The sequence below is a fragment of the Anabrus simplex genome, chromosome 3, assembly GCF_040414725.1.
Source record: "Anabrus simplex isolate iqAnaSimp1 chromosome 3, ASM4041472v1, whole genome shotgun sequence".
Classification (NCBI taxonomy): Eukaryota; Metazoa; Arthropoda; class Insecta; order Orthoptera; family Tettigoniidae; genus Anabrus; species Anabrus simplex.
Genome location: NC_090267.1, coordinates 286,446,805 through 286,459,283, shown reverse-complemented (window position 1 = coordinate 286,459,283; position 12,479 = coordinate 286,446,805). Strand labels below are relative to the sequence as shown.

The window sequence follows — 12,479 nt, the reverse complement described above, 5'->3', positions numbered from 1 at the left end:
TTTTTACGTTCTACTAACTACCTTTCCAGTTTTTTGAGACGCCAAGATGCCGGAAGTTTGTCCCGCAGGAGTTCTTTCACGTGCCAGTAAATCTACTGACACCAGGCCGACGTAAATGAGCACCTTCAAATACCACCGGACTGAGCCAGGATCAAAGTTGCCAAGTTGGGATCAGAAGGCCAGCGACTCAACTGTCTGAGCCATTCAGCTCGGCTAAACAAGAAGAAAATAGTAACCATGGTGTTCAGGAAAGGAGGAAGACTGGCAGCAAAAGAAGAGATCCACATGAATGGGAAGACACTCGGACTGGTAAACTACTTCAAATACCTTAGCATAACTTTTCAGACTCACAGGGACTCCTTTTTAATCAACTTGTGATAATGGGCCACAGCTGCTGTTGTAACAATAAGTGACATTTCACTCTTAAACCAGCTATCACTTGCATACCTGCCAACTTTCCTGATTTAGGCGGGAGACTCCCAATTTTCGACAGTTTTTCCCATCTCCTGATTATTCTATTACTTCTCATGATTTTTGCTTATATTTTGGTGAACTTCAAACCTTTGTTTTCAAATACTGCCATTTCAGCATTGTACACCAGTGGCCGGAAGTCCTTCGCTGATTGGCCACTTTCAAATTAAATATAGACGTTTATTAGTATGAGAAATAGCGCGAATGTGCAATGTTTATTGAAACTTGTATATTATAAGTAAAATTATTTCAAGAATAAAATTACTGTGTCCATCTACTCAATACCATTATATTTTGTAGTGATTAAATCCTACATCAATTATAAACACTAGTTAGGAACATGTTTCGCCCTAATTTTGGGCATCTTCAGCCTAATACTAATCTTAAGGTCAAGTCTTAAACCTATTAAACATTGGAACTTAATACTAAATACAATGGTCTTAGGCTAAACATTTTTTTTTTACAAAAGTTGTGCTTTAGGTGATATTTACATAGTTTACAATATGTACATAAATTAAAAGGTATATTCAAATCCAACATGATCGGCTTTATACCACGGTTCCGGTTTTGTTACAATATACTTATGACATAGGTGACCATAACCACCTTTGAATGAACCAACTGTAAAACCTTCAACCTAATGTTCATCCATACTGTTGGAGAAACCTCAATTCACACTGTGATCAATCTCTAGTCAATATGAACAAATTTGCATAAACTTTCATCCATACAGGAGGAGAAACCCATTTTACACTTTGGATGTTATCTAGTCATTGTAAAATAAAATAATTTAGTTGCTTCCTTGTTCACAATTTCTGGCTTTTAATTAATTTTACTTATTGTATCTTCAATACGGAACAAAATGAGATTAGTTACTTGTAACCTGTATATTACATCGCAACGCGTACATAGATTGTAAATCTCTCGTTCTCACATGCTATGTTCATGTTCGTTCACATCAGTCCAGTCAATTCTAGAGACTAGTCGCTAGATTTGGAGTCTATTTTAGTAATTTAGTGACAGAATTTCAGATAGTGACTAGTGAGAGAGATTTTAAGAGCCATTTGGAGACAATTCTGCCCATTTTTAATTTATTACTTGATAACATTGCGCTTCACATAATCACGTGAGCTAGTGATGCAATATATTAATTTATGCATTTTCTAAGTAAAAGCATCTAAGTGCATGACTGATTCACACATGTGGAGCATGAGTTCGTACTATTTTCAGAAGGCTTATCAGAGACTGATCATCTCACATACTTCCTGTGAGGGAAGCCTCATATAGCAACAGTCAGGTTTTTAGACAATGTGTTATAATTACAGCCTGGATTTCCATGCACTATCAAGTCTCGAAATATGCATGCATTCATGCAACATCAAATGACGAAACATGCACAATCAAGTGGAAAATATGCACTATCAAAATTTAGTTCCACATTGTTATATTTTCACTTCCGTTTGAAACATTGTACAACAACTAATTTCTCCATATTTTCTTCATTTAAATTCATTCGTTTACCTGACAGAACATTGCTGAACACGGGAAAATGATCTTTCTACGTCACAAGAAGTAATAGGTTCATACTTAAATGAAGACATTTAGGACGAAGTATATCTGGTTATCTCTTATCGAAAATTAACTAAAAATGTCCTTACCTCAATCCATTTAGACACGAGGTCTCTTCGTATACTTTTAATAGGTGGCATGTCCGGCTCCATGGCTAAATGGTTAGCATGCTGTCCTTTGGTCACAGGGGTCCCGGGTTCAATTCCCGGCAGGGTCGGGAATTTTAACCATAATTGGTTAAATTCGCTGGCACGGGGGCTGGGTGTATGTGTCGCCTTCATCATCATTTCATCCTCATCACGACGCGCAGGTTGCCTACAGGCGTCAAATCAAAAGACCTGCATCTGGCGAGCCGAACTTGTCCTCGGACACTCCCAGCACTAAATGCCATACGCCATTTCATTTCAATAGGTAGCATGACACAAACACTTGACAGCACAATCCAACACTAAATTGCAATTTGAAGCGTGTAAGCGTGCTGTTTTTTAACTCCCTTCTTTTCTCAATTATTTTGGCCTCGGACATGTGAACAGTGAGAGTTCGGAGTTCGGGCTAGATAATTCCAGGAAAAGAAAACAGGATGCAATGCAAAACCAAGGTTTGTAAGCTGCTATCTCAGAAACATGGCGTTACAGAAATATGATTGAAGTTTTGATATCTTCGTCTAACATAGACGAAAAAAGGAATAACATTTATTAACCCCAAATTTACGGTTAGTTTTTACTGGGACACCTTATTTCTAAAGATTAGAGAGGACGACGGGGGGCCTTCCCGCTTATGTCAATGTTTATTCAAGCAACAGAAAAGAACGTGCTTAGCTAACTGGATTATGGCACCTCTATGCATCTAACTTTGGTTGTGAAGTAATATACCAAGAATACATTTTCTTTCTCACTCAGTAATAAACAAATAACGTGGATGTAGGTCCTAAATTCTGCAAATCCATGTTCAGAAAAAGGCACTATCATGCAAATTAACATAATATATGCGTCAAAGTCAGAAGAAGTCATGTAATACAATATAAATGTCAAATTATTCGCTACTAAATCCAAAATCTTCAAAATATGCATTATGCATGAATTTTCTCCCAAAAAGGCCAAAACATGCAAACAAGCACGGAAAAAGTACGGTTGTTTGGAATTGGTTAGTCATAAAACGAATATCTGCAAAGTTTCAAAAGTGTAACCAGCTTATTTAGGAACATGCATTTGCATGGAAATCCGGGCTCTAGTTATAACACATATACCATAGTACTCCTGTATTGTGCAAGACATGTAAAATAAGCAGTTTCAACCAATTGTATCTCCTGATTTTCGTATCAAAATCTTGTAATTTTTGGTTTTGTAAAGTTGGCAGGTATGCACAAGGAATGGCTAAGAAGTTACTTGGAGTGAAGATCACTCCGACAGTGAGCTATGGGCTAGAACTCGCATGGGAATACCTCACAAAAAACGACTTACAAAAATTAGGACAACATATTAACTTTAAAAAGGTAAAAAATCTTGTAACAACATATTAAAGCCAGTCCTTTGTACATCAAAATACTCGCCATCCAAGCTAGCCAATGAACTAGCTAGAGAATCCTTTCTTATAGAAGAACTGAGATTTAACATGGGGCTTCCACCTACCGGTACCGTTTACAGTAATGAGTTAAACGCATGGAAGACTATGAATTGAGACACACAGTAACACACTTCACTTTATATGGTTTTCACTACAAGGTGTGGATATATGAGAAGTTCCAGGAACCAACCTCAAATTGCAAGTGCATATGTTGCAGGAAACACTGTGACAGATATCACGCTATAACATGCACAGAACGAGTTATATCAATAACTGAACTGGGCAGTACCGAAACTACAGGATCTCTACAGAGGTGCGCTTTTTTCCTCTTATTATAGTGATATAAGCGGAAATATGGAGACTGGTAACAAACATTACACAATTGAAGTAATTGTGGTTATCATGTTCCATTTTATATAAAATGCATTTTTGTGTCCCTAACCACAAGTTAATGAATGTAAGATTGTCCGTTCATAAAATAACAAATGTTAGGTAATTTCAGAAAAAGGTTAGGTTTACATTTTATTGTAACGACACTACATATTAAAGTAATGTGAATACAGCAAACTAAACTAAATGAATGAAAATATATATATATATTTTCCTAGGACCAAGTAATAGTGCATACATTAATTTAACACTAGGACCGCCGGAACATACTGTATAGTAAGTTATTATCGTTTCAAATATGTATTACTAAGTTTATAAAACATTAATTATGGGATCTAAACACGAAAAAAGAAATAAATTATTTAATTTATTGCAAATGTAATATTTTCCTCAAAAATGTTTCTATAAATCACACTTGTCTAACAAACAAACATTGTTTTTACTTCAAATTATTTTAGTCTAAACGGTAAAATAGTTATTACTCATTATCAGAAAGGAAAATGTAACATTTCATTTCATGCAATTTATGACCTGAAACATTTTTGTCAAATCCACGTCCAACATATTTGTGTCTTTCTTTTCCTTCAGCGCATGTGCACACGCTGATGCAATTCTGCATCTTTAGAAGCAGGAACTACATACCGCAACCTTAGTTAGTCCTTTGAACAAGAACCACACACTCTCTGTTTGCACTTTCTGCAGGTAAAACTTGTCTTAATCCTGCATTTCTTCATTTGGCATTTGCCTTTTCTATACCTTTCCTTCCAATGGCTCCCTAAATTTGGGTTCATGGTCCTCGGATAGCTTCAGGATGTCATTTCGGCGACTGATCTTTTACCTAGTCACTTTGTGTAGCGGATCGAACAGTATATTTTCTTCACATTTGATCCACCACATTCACACCACATTTTGTATTGTTGTAGAAGTCTTCTGTTTCGGGAATCCTTTTGGGATTAGCTTTAAGTTCGACTTCTGAGTGCAAAGTACTGTATAGAAGGGCGTTCTTGTTTCGTTTACCTTGATAAGCTGTAAGTGTGTCATTGGAATATTTCAGGAGAGTTGAGTCGTAAAGACTAGCTTTCATATCCATCACAGCTTTAGGAATTTCTCTCCTTTATCGTCTAATGGTTCCAACAATATTTGTACCATTACTTTTTAACTTCTTACCAAGTTTCACTGTTGTAAATAAAGTTGTCTGTAGTCACTTTTTGCTACTTCTTTTGAAACGGCTCCATCAACTTCATTACTACACTTTCGGGAAGAGTCTCGTCACATGATCTGAGGTCGTCTTTTCCTAGGTAAGGATACCCATTGCACGGAAACTTTGAGTCAACGTCCACAAGAAGCCAAAACTTAATTCTAAATTTATCTGGTTTGTTGATCATGTACTGTAAGAATGGACACCTTGTTTTGCTTGGAAAAAGCTGCTCATCATCAGGCAGATTTTCACCTGGAATATAAGTCAATTGACAATTTTCAATAAATTTGTTCCATACTTTTGATACTAACGCAAATTTATCAGTCTTCAAAAGTTCTAATCTTGTAGTTCTGATGGCGAAACACAAAAATCTTTGGATTTCTCGAAAACAGTTCCTCCCCATTTTGCTGAAGAATGGTGGCCCCCACTTTTTAGACCAGGGGCCTATTCCACGAACGAACTTTGCAACTTTTCACTTTGCACTTTTCAGTTCAGATTTTGTTCCACCATTGCTTTTCAGATTTAGCTTGCAAAGTGAAAAGTGAAAAGTTAGAAATCTTTTCACTTTTCAAGCCTGTTATGTTCCTCCATTGGTACAGTAATGCAAAGTGCAAAGAAATGAAGTGAAAAGTTTTCATAAATCTTGCAAAGATTAACGAGTATGTACATTAGTTTCTCGGCGTAGAATTTGGTTGTGATATAAACATGTTACAACGTGAGCTTTTGTTAGCATCAAGTGAGGATAGTGATGAAGAATCCAATAATAGAACATACAAAGACAGGATTAATTTTTATAACCTCACTTCGACGTAATATCGCGAGTGATTTTGTATTATCCCAATAGAGGCTGACTATATTCTTGAAATGATCAGTCATTTATTGAAACATAAAGAAGTAAATTCCTTTCCGAAAAAGAATAAATTCTTATATGTTTACATTTTTTAGTAAATGGTGCCCAGCTGTACTGTGTAACAGTAATGCATGGGACATCAAAATCAATTATTTGCAGAACTGTTACCAAAGTCATAGATGTTATAGTAAATGTAATATTTCCTAACAGTACGTTGGCCTGATAATCCGCTTAATATAGCAACGGGATTTCTAATGAAGGGTGAATGTCCTTCTGTGTGTATATGTGTTGACGGTACTCTCGTTAACATTGATGTGTGTCATCATTTGAGAGGTTATCTTTAAAGTTGTCAAAAAAGGATGTCACATTTCTCCTTGACAACTTCCAGCACAGCCAGCTTCTTATAATAACCTTTCTTTCCCATGATAAAAACTTAAACGGTACGACAATTATACCGCCAAGTTCGCCGCGAAAACTGAAGCATTAAAATCATAAGAGTATTAGGCCTATACAGTTTGCTCATGGAGTCAACTCGATCGGATCACTCATTCGCAAAGACTTGTCACTTTGCGAAGAAATTGAAAAGTACAGCCTAGTCATGGTGGAACAGAAAGACTTTGCAAGAATTGAAAAGTGAAAAGTTGCAAAGTTCGTTCGTGGAACAGGCCCCAGAGTTCATCAAGTTCAGTGCTACTGGCTAAAAAAAACACCACGAGCATACACTAAGATAATGAATGCCTCCATTTTCTCTAAACTCTCCACAATTTATCTCCTTAGACACGTTTTGCTTCAGTTTCCGTACAGTGTTTGATGTGTTTCAATATAGATTCATCAATAAAGAGACGCCATGCACTCGCTACACTGTCGTCAGAAACATACAGCTTTGAATATGGAGTAGGTCACAGATTTTCTTTCAAGATGTTGTGACAAGCCATCCTGCCAGGTGTAGTCTTCCCAAACTCTGCTACAGTCCACTCCGTGATGCCATCTCTACCTAGTAACGTATCACTTGGTCCTGGAAGGCTCGTATTAATGCGTCCCCTCTTATTTCCAGCTTTTCATATTACATTTTCTACTGCTGTAATAGAATTGAAAACTTTCAGTTATCGGCCTATATCAGGCATATTTGCAGTCTAAATGCTGTATTTCAGTACCAAAATTGAAATGTTGACATCACGGTAACGTGTATCATTAGAGGATCGTGACAGCGGAAGAACGTTCGCTACTCTCAGAGGAGAGTGACCCATTAGCTCTCGTAGCCGCCTCTCAATAAATGAATAAAGAATAAAATGAAGAATTGCTGTACATAGATTATCAAAGTTTCATTGCTGTGCTTGCATTATTGCAGGGAGATTAATTATAAACAAATTTTATCTCAACCAGAGGAATATGCACATGTTCTAACACATTTTATTATGATAACATTACGGCGGTCAAAATGACCGCTCCGGCGGTTCTAGGTATACTCATTACCTATGTCCTATTCAGTGACGCAAAATTAATTGAATTTAATACGGATGATTCTGACCGGTAATCAGGAAAAGTCACTGAAGCTCTTTGCAATACGACAGAAAATGTGGTCAAAATAAGGCTATGAAAATGTGTAGCGGTCATTTTGACCGCTGCGGCGGTTCTAGTGTTAAAAATAATTCCATTAATTTAAGGTTAATGTTCAATCATTACAGGTTCATGGTTAGTATATGAAAAGTATTCATAAAAACTATACCATGATTCTCTATTGATAAAGAGCACAATAATAAAATTGCATTTATCATTATACAATTTTGAGTCAGATATCTATTCGTTTAGGCTATAATAAATGACTGATTTCACTCCATAACAAAAGAGGAGGCCGATTTCAGCACCAACAAGTGGAAACAATTGGAATTTGTGATCCGAATGCAAACTAAAACAACTGGTTGTAACGGTAGTTGACGACTATCGAATAATTTGGTAGTTTTCATTTGATAGTCTCGTCACTATTTTGTACAGATATAACCTATTTCAAGGATTCACAACTTATCAGGAAAATTAAGATTAATGTAATACCCTATTGCAGTTTGCATCTAGGAAAGTCAGTCTTCATTAAGAGATTATTTGCCTGGAAGTTATACTCTTGTGCTACTTTAGGCCAATGATTTCTTAAGATATCAGAAGTGATTTTAAAACGGGTACGATGCGCATTGGTATCACCCAAATATCACTGTAAAATTTGTCATAAATGGAACATGATAATTGCTTTTACACAAATCAAGTGAAAATTCCCCGGCAAATTAAGAAATACAGTCGTTATTTGAGAAATATGAAAACATACTTAAGGCTTGTAGACAGGACTGGTTTATGACGTACTGCGCTGTTGGTGCTGTCTTTTGTTACTTTCTTCAGGTCCAGGGCTAGCACCATGGAATGGGAGTGTTATGTCTGCAGATTCTCATTATCTTTGTCCATATGATTAGAGCGGCCAGTTCAAACAGCAAAAGGGAGGTCAACAGAAAAATAGCATGATCCCTGGACCAATAAATATTTTTATTTCTGTTCGAACGAAAGTAGCTTGATCCCTGGACCAATAAATCACTAGCCCACTGAATTTTTCTTATGTACATTGGCCATACCATTTTGTCGCCTATTAAATATTGCATATCGCGATACAATTCATGAAATGATGATGTTTGACAAGTGAGGCAATGAAATGAAAGCAAAGAACTTCAGTGAATACAGATATCACACACGAAATTGTTGAAAGTGTAAGACAAAAGACATACGTGTGTCACTGTGAGCACAACACCAAATGTACTTGTAAAGTCGTAAAGTACGTATACATAATATTCTCCAAAAATCAAATATTTCTTAATTTGCCAGGGATTTTTCACTTGATATGTGTAAAAGCAATTATTATGTTCCATTTGTGACAAATTTTATAGTGATATTTGGGTGATGCCAATGCGCACTATACCCCCCAGAAATTGCAAAATAAAATGCTTTCCTGAAATATACCAAAAGCTTAATACACACATTCTCTTACTGGAACACACTAAATATATCAGTAACAAAACGTCATCAGACTACAATATGTCATTACAGGGATGGCAATCCTGCATTCCTTTTTCCTAACCTAAACAAGGCCATGTGAACAGATAAAGGTCTACAAACATCTACAAACATCTAAAACGCTCTTGTTTTTATTCAATGTAGGTATATGGTATAAAACATTAGTTGACATTTACAAGTATTAATTTAATTATAAACTGAAGTTAAAGCAGTGCAACATTGTACTATAGGCTATATTTCCCAAGGAAACCTCCCTCTTGGAAGAGAAGAGCAGAATACGGTTAATGATCATATTAAAAAGCAAATCATTAGATGAATAGTAGGCCTAAATTAAAACTGTAACCTGTAAATGAAACTTGTTAAAATCGAAATGAATAAAAATCAATACTTCAAGAAATTAAAAACAGAAATGTTTACAAAGTAGGATGTACAGTAATAACTGAACGTTATCCAGCTCCTCCGATACAGATATATATACCAAATTTGTGCAAAAATTAGTCACAAAAGTTAAAATCACCGGATGTATGACGGATTGCGAACACAGCAATTCATTTTCGTTTGTACAGTCAATAAGTAGCTATCTAATTTCCAGGCGTTATCATAACACTACAGCAACCAAATTATCTGCAAGAGATACGAAACCAAAATAATACGCCTGACGGCAATCACCGAAAGTAAGCTATGTCGAATGCCACTCCACTATCAAACGAATTGAAAAATACATCTTCCTAGGCACCGGAGAAAACCCCAACACCATGAAACTATGCTAACGAAGCTAATTAGAGTCAAAGGACGATACCCTACTCTTACATTCATACATTTAATATATTAAATGCATCGTTATCATTCCATAGAACAAAACAATTCCCACACCCTAGCAGTAGGCAAAAAACTCAATATTAACATGTTAGTGGCATCAAGAAACCAGCACCAATATCCAACAACGTATTATAACACACACACATTACTGTGAAGAAATTAAATTTACCCTATGTCAGCTGCATTCATTTACACAAATCCCTCTCTTCAATATTATTGAATGTCAGCCATGTTAGGCATAAAAAAACAGAGTGCACGAGCGCGACGCGCGGCAAAACTGTCCGCACAAAAATTCATTCATTACTAACAATTCATATCCATTTACAGCACAATTGGCATCCTTTAAAGATAATGGAAGATCTATTGAAGAGTAATACAATCTAATGTAAGCTCACTTTGAATAAAAATTATGTACAAGCTTAACGAAAGAACAACAAATTCAAAACTCCTCCTCCACCACTTTGCAGGAGACGTTTCACTACTAACTACAGTTTCGACCCAAACAATATAATTTGTTTGCATGAATGCACCGCACTTTCAGTTGATCACTACGCTAAGTAATTTTACCAGCCAGTAAGAGTGAAAAATAATATTCATAATTTTGAAAATATATATTGTGTTGTATTTCGGAACTTAGTTTGAATTGCGTCCTTTCCGGTACAGGTATATTAAAAATATACTTCATTTCTTACTTGACAAATTACAAACCAAAGAAGATTGATCACAAACTATTAACGCCTTATGAGAAAATGCAATGATCAAACTTCGTCAAATAATAAGGAATATGAAAACGATAAAGAACCTGATATCAGCCATATAGAACAAAAATTATTGCCTTTTTGGAAAAGAGAAGCAGGGTTAGTAGTGTTACAATGGAACCAGAACAAAATACAGACACCACTCTGGAAGTGAACCCATGTACAGATGCCTCAGTCGAGTACTAGAAATAATCTGTGAGTTCATCTTAATGCAGTTGCTTAACCATGGAGTGGGTGAGGGAGTGTATTGAAATGTCGTAAGGCTTTTAGTGGCGGTATATCCCAGGGCGGGTTCGGCTCGCCAGGTGCAGGTCTTTCTATTTGACTCCCGTAGGCGACCTGCGCATCGTGATGAGGATGAAATGATGAAGACAACACATACACCCAGCCCCCGTGCCATTGGAATTAACCAATTAAGGTTAAAATCCCCGACGCGGCCGAGAATCGAACTCGGGACCCTCTGAACCAAAGGTCAGTGCGCTGACTGTTCAGCCAACGAGTCGGACAGGGAGTGTATTGAGGCATTAGAACCCCTCCACCCTTCAAAATTTTTTAAATGAAAATCAACTCAATGGGTTGCCTCTTTTGAACATCAAAATCTCTTTATCTGCAAATGAGGTGTCTACCTTGGTGGCAAATGGTACACTAAAATGCATTATTGTCAAGCACTAAATTTTAGATTAACAAGAGAAGAAAATTTTCCTAGAATACAATATTATACAATTTACGCTAACATTTTTTTTATTTTTTTAAATTAAACACACACCTCATCCCTCCTGTACTTACAAATATAGTCAACTCATATACAGTATTGGAATTACTTCAAATAATACTGTACAACTGGTAAAGATTAAAATTTACATTGCATTTATTTACTTACTTATTTTTCACCCATTTTGGAACCTAAGTAGCATAACGACCTGCTGCGTCTTAACCAGAGCCCCCTTTTGCCACAACTTTTCAGAGTTCCTGAAGGGCCTTCACAGCTACCGTAGTGGTCCCAGCACCCTCAAAGTCCCCACTGTACTTCACCCCTACAGGCAGTCCCCTACTTTGGCTGTCCAAACTTCCTAGACCAGAGGGATGGAATAAATTTATTCACACACATTTTTAATTTACATTAACCTGCACTGGTCGAATGCCCTCTAACATTTCTTTTATTTTCTCTGTTGCTGTTTATTCTCTTCTTGAATGTATGTTTAGTCCTCAGCCCGAAGGCTGGTTGGATCCTCAACAGCGCAACCATCAGCTGTCATAAATGGCCTAGGCATCACTGAAGAGGCGTACTAGGGAAATTAGGAGTGAAGTAGTTTCCCGTTGCTTTCCTCACCGAGCCAGAAGTTGCTATTACATATCAGTCTGCCAAGCCCACTGAAATGCATGCACCAACTGACCCTATGAGCAACATTTTCACACCATTCATAGCAGGGACTGGCTGCAGAAGGAATGGCATTACTAGGATCACTCATACCTCAGTCACTTTCATCTTGTCAAAGCCAAGGATAAAGCGGAGTCAGCTCAATGAAAGTAACAATATTGCTCTAGCCCATACCAGAAGACATAGTGCACTGTAAACACTGAAGATATCTCTACAGATTTTGGAAAAGGATCAAACACTACCCCTGGTAAACTGTTCCACTCCTTCACGCCCTTCCCAACGAATGAAAATTTACCCCAATCACTTCTGCTAAAAGTCCTTCTAATTTTATACTTCTGGTCAGTCCTGCCGATATAATTATTTTCCAACTGAAGCCTCTGACAGATATCTCTCCATGCTTCTCCTGTATAGGCTCTATATAATCCTATAAGCCTA

The 12,479-nt window shown here is 36.7% G+C and overlaps 1 protein-coding gene across 6 annotated transcripts in view; it reads right to left on the bottom strand.

Annotated features, from left to right (window-relative positions):
* The window catches only part of Pcl (polycomb protein Pcl), a 374,533-nt gene extending 364,155 nt beyond the window's left edge, over positions 1-10,378 (bottom strand). For 2 of the 6 annotated variants that reach the window (XM_067143088.2, XM_067143087.2), the window contains exon 1: positions 10,078-10,357. The gene's annotated coding sequence lies outside the window, so the exon portion shown is untranslated. Of the gene's footprint in view, positions 1-9,606; positions 9,723-9,962; positions 10,032-10,077 lie in introns of those variants that run through there. The other 4 variants (XM_067143091.2, XM_067143093.2, XM_067143090.2 and 1 more) reach the window with 3 other exon arrangements.
* Positions 10,379-12,479: the final 2,101 nt, after the last annotated feature.